Source organism: Aegilops tauschii, unplaced genomic scaffold (assembly GCF_002575655.3).
Source record: "Aegilops tauschii subsp. strangulata cultivar AL8/78 unplaced genomic scaffold, Aet v6.0 ptg000631l_obj, whole genome shotgun sequence".
Lineage (NCBI taxonomy): Eukaryota > Viridiplantae > Streptophyta > Magnoliopsida > Poales > Poaceae > Aegilops > Aegilops tauschii.
The window spans coordinates 3,040-15,000 of record NW_027332867.1 but is presented as its reverse complement, the minus strand read 5'-3'; the positions used below and the strand labels follow the sequence as shown (position 1 = coordinate 15,000).

General features: G+C 31.8%; 1 non-coding gene across 1 annotated transcript; it reads left to right on the top strand.

Moving 5' to 3' along the window:
* The first annotated feature begins 5,662 nt into the window (after positions 1 to 5,662).
* On the top strand, positions 5,663 to 5,742 carry TRNAL-UAG (transfer RNA leucine (anticodon UAG)). The gene has a single exon. It is a non-coding gene; the product is annotated as a tRNA-Leu (tRNA).
* Positions 5,743 to 11,961: the final 6,219 nt, after the last annotated feature.

The following is an 11,961-nucleotide window of genomic DNA, read 5'->3' as shown; positions in this document are numbered from 1 at the left end:
TTAGCTAAACAGGTGGAAGATCTATCCAATTTGGTTATATTATATCATGGACTCGAAAAACGGATCTGAATTTGACTGAAATGCACGATCTTCACAGGTATCACTTTTCACGATACCTAAAAGGTGGAATAGCGATTTTCGAACCATTTCCTATAAGAGAATGGTTTCCATTACTTTGAGAAATGGATTCTTATATCAAACTATAGCTATTGCATTAAAGAAGAAAAGAAACTAATAGAAGTCGAAGACGCGGAATGATAGTGAATAGAGAGAAAGATTCTTCTGATTTTCTTGTTTCTATCTACTAGACGCCGTAGAGAATTGAGAATTTTCATGTCTTTCAATTCTCGTACTCGTAATTGGAAAGTTATGGAAGGAGACCCATCATTTTGCAATGAAAACAACATATAAAACTCTGGACAATTTCGAAATCAGGCCAAGCGTCTTAATACATATGCAAAAAAATGCATTATTGGCCCACCATTGATTAGAAGATTTAGCTTGTATGAATCGCTATTGGTTTGATACGAATAATGACAATCGTTTCAGTATGTTAAGGATACAGATGTATCCACAATTCATTTAGAGTTACTTAATAGTCTATTTCTTATACCATATCTCTATCCCGTGAAATTCTCGAGCCAAAAGATGGATGCATATGCTGTGTTTCATTTTGCTAAATGATATCAATTAAATGGTGTATCAATTCCATAAATTGCATATAGCAATAAATAAATCAGCAAAATTCTTTCTAATATTTTAGATAGAAGAAATGTTTCTTCTATCTAAAATATTAGAAAGAATGTACCCTTCTATCCAAATCCAATTTGCATCGATAAAATAAATCCAAATTCCAGTAGTAGATGAATAATTGCAAATTTGTGTGTGTACGAGATTAGAATAACTTCAAAATAACTGACATAATTTTGTATTTTTCCTGATCAGAAAAATACATGAAAAAGAAAGGAGGTAGAAAAATTTTTGGATTTATGGTTAAAGAAGAAAAAGAAGAAAACAGGGGTTCTGTTGAATTTCAAGTATTCAGTTTCACCAATAAGATACGGAGACTTGCTTCACATTTGGAATTACACAAAAAAGATTTTTCATCGGAAAGAGGTCTACGAAGACTTTTGGGAAAACGTCGACGTTTGCTGGCTTATTTGGCAAAGAAAAATAGAGTACGTTATAAGAAATTAATCGGTCAGTTGAATATTCGGGAGCAGTAATTTAATCGTTCAAATTTTTTTCTTGTTTTATTATTTTTTTAGTAGTCTTATAGTAGTCTTAGATTTTTCATTTTGATGAGCCTCGCTTTGAGGAATTCATGGAATAATCCATTTTCATGGAATAATGAATTAAGGAAGAAAGGATATGAGTCTACCGCTTACAAGAAAAGATCTCATGATAGTCAATATGGGCCCTCAACACCCATCAATGCATGGTGTTCTTCGACTGATCGTTACTCTCGATGGTGAGGATGTTATTGATTGTGAACCCATATTAGGCTATTTACACAGAGGAATGGAAAAAATCGCGGAAAACCGAACTATTATACAATACTTACCTTATGTAACAAGGATATAGAGAGATTGTAGAAAGGGAGTTGTAAATTCCTTAACTTAAGAAAGAAAAAAGAATAAAAACACAGATACATAACATAAAAAAAAGAATAAATAAGACGAGATTCGACCTCCCCCTACATATTTAATTTCCTCTCCTATACAAAAACTAGCAAGACCCACTCCATTGGTAATTCCATCAATAACACCCTTATCAAAAAACTCCGTGAGTTCGGTTAACCCTCTTATACCGAGGGTAAAGACCCTAGTATAGAAAATATCTATATAACCACGATTATATGACCAACTGTATATATTTTTTTTTACTTGATCTAAAAATTCTTTTTTAGGATTTCCTTTGTAAAAAGAGTTTATTAAATCCAAATTCTGAAAAAAAGAATAAGCGGATCCATAGAAGATATATGCTATGAATAAACCAAAGATAGCTAGACTTACAGAAGAAATTGCATTAGTAATAAATTCATATGAATTTACAAAAGAATTAGAACTTTCCTGGGTAAAGTTTATTGAGGGAGTTAACCACTTTGATAATATGGTTAACTCTGCTATTCCATTACCAATTCCTCCATTATCAAAAGAGATTCCTATGAATCCAATGAACAAAGTGAAAAGTAGTAATATAAGAAGAGGAAATAACATAGTATTTCCCGTTTCATGCGGATAGGCAAAAGTGTTTTTAGCCCCAAAAGACGTAGTAAAGGATCCTATCCTATTTCTTGTATTACCTTGAATTTTTGGTATATTTTGTGAAAAAAAAGAAACTCCACTCTTCGTTGTTGATAAAACGAAATCCCTATTCACTCCTTTGGGTATCCTTTTTCCCCATAAGGATATTGAATACAAGGAACTCTCTTTAGTGCTACTGTAATTTTGAAAATGAACACGCAAATACCCATCAAATGTAAGTAAATATATCCGAAACATATAAAAGGCAGTTAATCCTGCAGTAAAGGAGGCTATTATTCCAAAAAAGGGCGAATACAACCAACTATTACTAAGGATTTCATCTTTGGACCAGAAACAAGCAAGAGGTGGAATACCACAAAGAGAAAGTGTACCCCATAAAAAAGTAGTTCTTGTGATTGGAATGTATTTTCTTAAACCGCCCATAAGAACCATATTTTGACTTTTATCTGGTGAATATCCAACAAGAGGTTCCATTGAATGAATAACGGATCCGGATCCCAAGAACAATAAAGCTTTTGAATAAGCATGAGTGATCAAATGGAATAAAGCAGCTTGATAAGAACCTATACCTAGAGCTAACATCATATAACCCAATTGAGACATTGTAGAATAGGCTAAGCTTCTTTTAATATCTCTCTGAGCAAGAGCTAAAGTAGCTCCTAAGAATAGTGTTATTGTACCTACTAAAGAAATAAAACTCATTATCAAAGGTAAAGATATGAAAAGAGGAAGAAGTCGAGCTAGAAGAAAAATTCCCGCAGCAACCATAGTTGCTGCGTGTATAAGAGCCGAAATAGGAGTGGGCCCTTCCATAGCATCGGGTAACCATACGTGAAGAGGGAATTGTGCGGATTTCGCAACTGCACCAAGGAATAATAAAAAAGCACACAAAGTAGTAAGTAAAGAGTTAATTCCATTATTAGGAATCCAGTTATTAGCTATTTTGAACAAATCCCTAAACTCTAAACTACCTGTTATCCAAAAAAAACCTAAAATTCCTAATAATAGACCAAAATCCCCTACACGATTAGTTACAAAAGCTTTTTGACAAGCACTCGCTGCGATTGGTCGTGTAAACCAAAAGCCTATCAATAAATAAGAACACATTCCCACGAGTTCCCAAAAAAAATAAATTTGTATCAAATTGGAGCTAGTAACCAATCCCAACATGGAAGTATTGAAAAAACTTATATAAACAAAAAATCTCAAATATCCTTCATCGTGAGACATATAACCATCACTATAAATAAGAACCAGGATTCCTACAGTAGTAATTAGCATTAACATAATAGAAGTAAGTGGGTCAATCAAGTATCCAAATTCTAAAGAAAAATCATTATTGACGGTCCAAGACCATAGATATTGATAGATCGAACTTCCATTTATTTGTTGAATAGACAGTTGAACTGAGAATACCATAGCTATACTTAAGAGTAAAACACTAGGAAAAGCCCATATGCGACGAAGATTTTTTGTTGCTGTAGGAATAAGAATAAGGCCAAATCCCATTGACATAATAACTGGAAGTGGGAGAAGAGGGATTACCCATGCATATTGATATGTATGTTCCATAAGAAAAGAAATTGCAATTTTTACTTCAATTTTTACTTCAATTTTTCTATAAAATTGTTTCCGATTCACCAAACCAATTCTTATCTCTTTCTGAAAGAATAAATAAAAAGAATAAGAAAAAATACTGAAATTCTTAATTTTTCCAAAATTTATCTCATTGAAATAATTAAAAATTAAGAATGGGTTTAGTTGGTTAAATTAAAAAAGTTAATAAAATAACTTCGTTACCTAGTTATTTTATTAACTAAATAAAGATATTTATAAAAATAAAAAAAAAAAGTGGAATCATTTTACTTTCTATTCATAATTCATTTTTATATTTCTTTAAAACAAAGATGAAACAGCTCTCTTGTTCCATAATTAACTGATTGAGTGAATTCCAATGAAAACCTATGTTTATAAGAAATTATCGAATAGTCCTTACTTCATATAGAACTAAAATCCTAATGACTATAAATTACCTAAGTTTTAGAATGTCTTGTTTAAGAGACTCAGTATTTTTTGTTTTGATTGGAATTCCTTTCCTTTATGGAATACCATTCTGAACTTAATTAACTATTTTCATTTTCCCTTCTTTTTATCCCCCCGTCTTATCTTATATGGGGGATAGGCTTCCATACCATATATCTATATATGGAGTATACTTGATATATAAATAGATATAAATAGATTTAAATGAGAAACCTTTCTATATATTCTATATTATTAAAAAACAAGTATAAAATATATAAAGAAAAAATGTTAAAAAATTCTTGTTGTCTTATCCGCATTAGACAAAATGAAGTAAAAAATAATTCAAAATTTAAGTATCTTTCAGTATCTAAGTATAAATACTAATAAAAAGAAGAAAGAAGGATTGATTTGCAGCAATAGATGTCTTTCACATACAACTAGAAAAAAGTAATTTCCTTTTTGAATGGCAGTTCCAAAAAAACGTACTTCAATGTCAAAAAAGCGTATTCGTAAAAATATTTGGAAGAAAAAGACTTATTTTTCCATAGTACAATCTTATTCTTTAGTAAAATCAAGATCATTTTCGAGCGGTAATGAGCATCCAAAACCAAAGGGTTTTTCTGGGCAACAAACAAATAATAAGATTTTGGAATAATATGAATTGACTTATCAAAAAAGAATTCCAATTATTTAATAATTTTGATTCTTCTTTGAATGTACTTTTATGTGTCGAATTACTCGGTACAATATTCTTAGAACAAAAAACCCCTCTTATCTTATATATACAAGAAAAAAAAGTTTTGTTTGGTATACTGTGTGCTAAGTATTCTTTTCCTATCAATGAACTTTTCATAATTTTCATAATAGAATCCTCATATTCTATTATGAAAATTATGAAAAGTGGAGTATTCTTACAATAGGACTTACAACTTCCACCTATCTTCTCCAAAATCATAAGGTTAGTAAATCTTATTAATAAGAGCATAAAGACTTTCATTCTAGAAATTTTTAAAAAATCCAAAAAGCCTTTTCCATTTATCCATTTTAATTTCATCATTAAATAGAAACCCTTTTGGATTTTTTTCATTGTATTGAAAGAATTTTCAAAATGTAAACGAGAAATTAATTAGAAAAAATTAGTTCTACAATTGCAAGTTAGAAAAAAGAAATTCCAACTCTTTCAAGCAGTGTTTGTGTTTCTATTGGGCAAAGCAAGAGTTTATTGTAAAAAAAAAATGGAAACGATACTACCAAACGAAGTCTATTTTAATGAAAACTCTAATGTTCCTAAATTTTATGGACTTTCCCAATATCGACGATTCCCAAGATAATAGCTATTATTCTTTTAAGTTACCTATTATTTGAAGTTAGCCGCCATGGTGAAATTGGTAGACACGCTGCTCTTAGGAAGCAGTGCTCAAGCATCTCGGTTCGAATCCGAGTGGCGGCATTCTTGAAAAAGAATACAATAGATTAGAAATCAATTCGAAATTTACAATTTTGTAATGGGACCTTCCCCTTATGCTATTTGCAACTTTAGAACATATACTAACTCATATCTCTTTCTCAACGATTTCAATTGTGATTACGATTCATTTTATAACCTTATTAGTTCGTGAACTTGGAGGATTACGTGATTCGTCAGAAAAAGGAATGATAGTTACTTTTTTCTCTATAACAGGATTCTTAGTTTCTCGTTGGGCTTCCTCGGGACATTTTCCATTAAGTAATTTATATGAGTCATTGATCTTCCTTTCATGGGCCCTGTATATTCTTCATACCATTCCTAAAATACAGAACTCTAAAAATGATTTAAGCACAATAACTACGCCAAGTACTATTTTAACGCAAGGCTTTGCCACATCGGGTCTTTTAACTGAAATGCATCAATCCACGATACTAGTACCTGCTCTACAATCTCAGTGGTTAATGATGCATGTCAGTATGATGTTATTAAGCTATGCAACTCTTTTGTGCGGATCCTTATTATCTGCCGCTATTCTAATCATTAGATTTCGAAATAATTTCCATTTCTTTTCTAAAAAGAAAAAAAATGTTTTAAATAAAACATTTTTCTTTAGTGATATTAAATATTTTTATGCAAAAAGAAGTGCTTTAAAAAGAACCTCTGTCCCTTCATTTCCAAATTATTACAAATATCAATTAACGGAGCGTTTGGATTCTTGGAGTTATCGTGTCATTAGCCTAGGATTTACCCTTTTAACCGTAGGTATTCTTTGTGGAGCAGTATGGGCTAATGAGGCCTGGGGATCCTATTGGAATTGGGATCCTAAGGAAACTTGGGCATTTATTACTTGGACCATATTCGCAATTTATTTACATAGTAGAACAAATACAAATTGGAAGGGTACGAATTCTGCACTTATAGCTTCGATAGGATTTCTTATAATTTGGATTTGTTATTTTGGTATAAATCTATTAGGAATAGGCTTACATAGTTATGGTTCGTTTACATTAACACCTAAATGATTACATAAAATAAAACCTTCATGAAATGAAGGTTTTTACTTTTATGTTTTATTTGAGAACCCCTTGAACGCCTTCTCAAAGGGTTCTCAAAAATTCGAGATAGATCTAATTATACTTTTTTACTTATTTCTGCATTAATAGAGCAGACGAGTAAAAAAAAGCAAACCTATTTAGGATAATAATTGGATAAGAGAGCCTCTACCCTGTCAACGGATAGGGAGAGAACAAAATCTGGATAAATACCAATTCCTATTACTGGTAAAAAGATACAGATTAAAATAAAGAGTTCTCGTGGTCCAGAATCCACAAAATTTGCGTTTGGAACATTAAATAGCTTGTATCCATAGAACATCTGGCGTAACATAGATAATAAATAAATAGGAGTTAATATCATTCCAATTGCCATTACAAAAGTAATTAGTGTTTTTGGCATTAACAGAAATTTTGGACTAGTAATTAGTCCAAAAAATACTACTAATTCTGCGACAAAACCACTCATTCCTGGTAAGGCAAGAGAAGCCATTGAAAAGCTACTAAACATGGTAAAAATTTTAGGCATTGGGATGGATATTCCCCCCAGTTCTTCGAGATAAACAAGACGCATTCTATCAGAAGCGGTTCCTGCCAAGAAAAAAAGTGTAGCACCAATAAATCCATGGGATAATATTTGTAAAATAGCTCCATTGAGTCCAATGTTGGTTATGGAACCAATTCCTATAATTATGAAACCCATGTGAGATACAGAGGAATAAGCTATTCTTTTTTTGAAATTTCGTTGACCAAGAGAAGTTGAAGCTGCATAGATTATTTGGATCGCTCCTATTATTACTAACCAGGGCGAAAATAGATAATGAGCATGAGGTAACAATTCCATGTTGATCCGAATCAATCCATATGCTCCCATCTTTAATAATATTCCCGCTAAAAGCATACATGTACTATAATGTGCTTCCCCATGGGTATCTGGTAACCACGTATGTAGGGGTATAATCGGCAATTTGACAGCATAAGCAATAAGGAAGCCAAAATATAAAAGTATTTCCAAGGTTGCAGGGTATGATTGATTAATTAATCTTTCCAAATCTAATCCTGGTTCGTTGGAACCATATAAGCCCATACCCAGAACTCCGATTAAGAAAAAAATGGAACCGCCTGCAGTATACAAAATAAACTTTGTAGCTGAATATAGACGCCTCTTCCCCCCCCACATGGATAAAAGTAAGTAAACAGGAATTAATTCTAACTCCCACATGATAAAAAAAAGTAAAAGGTCTCGCGAAGAAAATAATCCTATTTGACCACTATACATTGCGAGCATCAGGAAATAGAATAATCGCGAATTCCGTGTAATTGGCCAAGCTGCTAAAGTAGCTAAAGTAGTGATAAATCCTGTCAATAAAATAGATCCTAATGAAAGTCCATCGATTCCCAATCTCCAGTGGAAATCGAAGACATCTATCCATTTATAATCCTCCTTTAATTGGATTAAGGGATCCTCCAGTTGGAAATGATAACAGAACGCATAAGTCATTAGAAGGAATTCTAATAAACAAATAGATATAGTATACCACCTAACGACTTTGTTTCCCTTATGAGGTAAAAAGAAAATTAATGAACCTGCAAATATCGGCAAAACAACAAGTATTGTTAACCAAGGAAAATAACTCATGATAAAGTGATAAAGACAAGATACGTTTTGACCAGAAAAGCCCGTGCTCGATTATTTCGAGCACAGGCTTCTTCGGTAAAGAGGAATCAGACGATTCGAGTGAAGTTTTTTGTAACGTATCAATAAGATAGAGCCATGCTACGTGTTGTTTCAGGCCCTAAATAAACGCGGACACTTAAAAAATCTGTCGGGCAGGCAGATTCACATCTCTTACAACCCACACAATCTTCGGTTCTCGGCGCGGAAGCAATTTGCTTGGCTTTACATCCATCCCAGGGTATCATTTCTAATACATCTGTTGGACAAGCTCGTACACATTGAGTGCATCCTATACATGTATCGTAAATTTTTACGGAATGTGACATTGGATCTATAAATTTTTCTTTTCAACATAAAATTTTTCGATCTGGTAAAAATGAAATTAGTACTATAATGAGTCATATGTATTGTAGACACCAGACGAAGCAATGGTTTATCCAAACTTCAAAAATAAAAATCTATTTTTTAATCTGTTTGTGAGAAAGCGTGAAGAGAGCCAAGAGACTTTAATTTTGGATTTCAACAATAAGAAATAAGAAAGAATTTTACGAATTGTACAGACGAATTCGAATTAGCCAATAAATTGGCTATCGTCTTTTCAATATAAATTATTGCAATATTCAAATTGCAATATCAATGAATTACAAATACAAAAATTCATTTAAGTGAAAAAGAATACTATGCAATAATCTACTAAAAAAAGCAATAATCTACTAAAAAAAATGGATATTCTCAAATAATACTAAGAAAATAGTATTGATTTCTATTTATTTTAATATGTGCGCCTTTGTTTAGAGGATTCTATGTCTAATTATTCAAAATTCTAATTATTCAATAAATTAGATTGATTGATACGAGTGGATTTCCTATTACGATGGATGGAAGAAAGAATGGATAGTCCAATAGCGGCTTCAGCAGCCGCAAGGGCTATAACAAAAATTGCGAAAATATCTCCTTTTAATTGGCGACTATCAAATAGATCAGAAAATGTTACGAGATTTAGATTAATTGAATTCAGTATAAGTTCAAGACATATTAGAGCTCTAACCATGTTTCGGCTTGTGATCAATCCATAGATACCAATCGAAAATAAATAGACACTCAAAAAAAGTACATGCTCAAACATCATTAACTAACTCCTTATCAATCTCGATTCATTTCAATATGAGGGCAAGAATTGAACCGATTCAATTAATTACAATAGAACAATTACACAACAAAAGAGAAAATAAAGGAGGTATTTGTTGGCAGTAGATGGATTTTACTAAATCAAAATTGTGATTCTTTAGTTATTTATTTTAGATTTGCAATTCTTATAATTTGTACTTTTTCTAAGTTTTCTTATTGCCGAGCCATAGTAATTGCACCTATTAAAGAAACTAGAAGAATTATGGAAATGAGTTCAAACGGAAGATAAAAATCGGTTGCTAAATGAATTCCAATTTGTTGAACATTATTTATGAGACCCTGTTCTACTATTTGGTTTGATCTTGTAGTCCAAAGAATTCCATACCACGACGTATCTGGGATAGTAGTCATTAGCGAAAAAACAATAGTTATACAAACGAGTGAAGTGAACCCATCTCCAATAGTCCAATAATTCTTATCTTTAGACCATTCTGAGCCATTTACGAACATTACAGCGAATATGATCAAGACATTTATGGCTCCCACATAAATAAGAAGTTGTGCGACAGCTACAAAGTAGGAATTTAATAAAAAATAGAATAAGGATATACAAACAAGAACTAATCCCAGCGAAAAGGCAGAATAAATGGGGTTGGTAAGTAATACTACTCCTAGACCCCCTAGTAGAAGAACAAATCCCCCAAATAGCATAAGAATCTCATGTATTGGTCCAGGTAAATCCATTATGGATAAAAAGAAATTAATAGTATAAAATTTTTCATGAACTGACTAAAACTAAAGGATTCAAGGAAGGAAAAAAGGATTTGGGTATTTTTTTGTGTATAAACTGTATAGTTATAAATTATATTATATCACGAAAATCTAGTCTGATTTAAAATAAGAAATAATTTCCAATAAGCAGTAGTTTTTCTTTATAGTTTAATTTTAAAGTTTAATAAAGAATTATTAGATTTTTATAACAAAAAGACAAAATCAAAGTTTAGTAATCAGTAATCGTTCTTGAATTCGAAGATTTTTCTTTGTTTATTTTACTTTCAGACGAATTCCTAATTGTTTGAATTGTGTAATCTCCCATTATGGAGATTGGTAACCGACTTAAAGCAATTTGATTGTAATTCAATTCATGACGATCATAGGTAGAAAGTTCATATTCTTCAGTCATTGATAAACAGCTTGTTGGACAGTACTCAACACAATTGCCACAAAATATACAAACTCCGAAATCAATACTATAATTAAGCAATTGTTTTCTTTTAATATCCTTTTCAAATCTCCAATCCACAACGGGTAAATCTATCGGACATACGCGAACACATACTTCACAAGCAATACATTTATCAAATTCAAAGTGGATTCGCCCTCGGAAACGCTCTGGTGTAATTGATTTTTCATAAGGGTAGTGAATCGTTATAGGTAAACGATTTGTGTGGGATAAGGTAGTTATGAAACTTTGACCTATGTACCTTGTAGCACGTATTGTTTGTTGACCATAACTCATGAACCCAGTTACCATAGGGAACATATTCATTCTAAATATCTATGAAAAAGATATGTTTCTTTCTCTTGTTTGAGAGAGCTTTTGTGTTGAAAATATTCTTACTATTATTGTATTATCTTATTTATAGTGAAACAAGTTGAGAAGAGGTTGTTAATAAGAGATTGCCCAGGGAAATAGGTAAAAGAAATTTCCATCCAAGATTTAATAACTGATCCATTCTCATCCTCGGTAAAGTCCATCTTATTGTGATAGAAATGAAGAGAAATAAATAAGCTTTAGTTAATGTAATAAATATACCCATTGTCATTTCCAAAATTCCAACTGCTTTATTCATTTGGAAAAAATCAAAAAAGGATATATAGGGAATAGAGAAATTCCACCCGCCCAAGTAGAGAACTGTTACAAATAAAGAAGAAACTAATAAATTTAGGTAAGAAACAAGATAAAATAAACCATATTTGATACCGGAATATTCAGTTTGGTAACCTGCTACTAATTCTTCCTCCGCTTCTGGTAAATCAAAGGGTAATCTTTCACATTCTGCCAAAGAAGAAATTAAAAAAACCAGAAAACCTATAGGCTGACGCCAAATATTCCATCCAAAAAAACCGTATTTTGACTGTGCTTCAACTATATCAACTGTACTTGAACTGTTAGATAATCATAGTCGATGATAACATCACAGTTCCCACCGCTATTTCAAAACCGTACATGAAACCTTAGCTTCATACGGCTTCTCTATGATCAGAAAAAAGAAAGGACTGTTTTGTTCCTAGCCCCTGGGGCGTAGATAGAATTAGATAAAATAAAATAAATAGATTTGA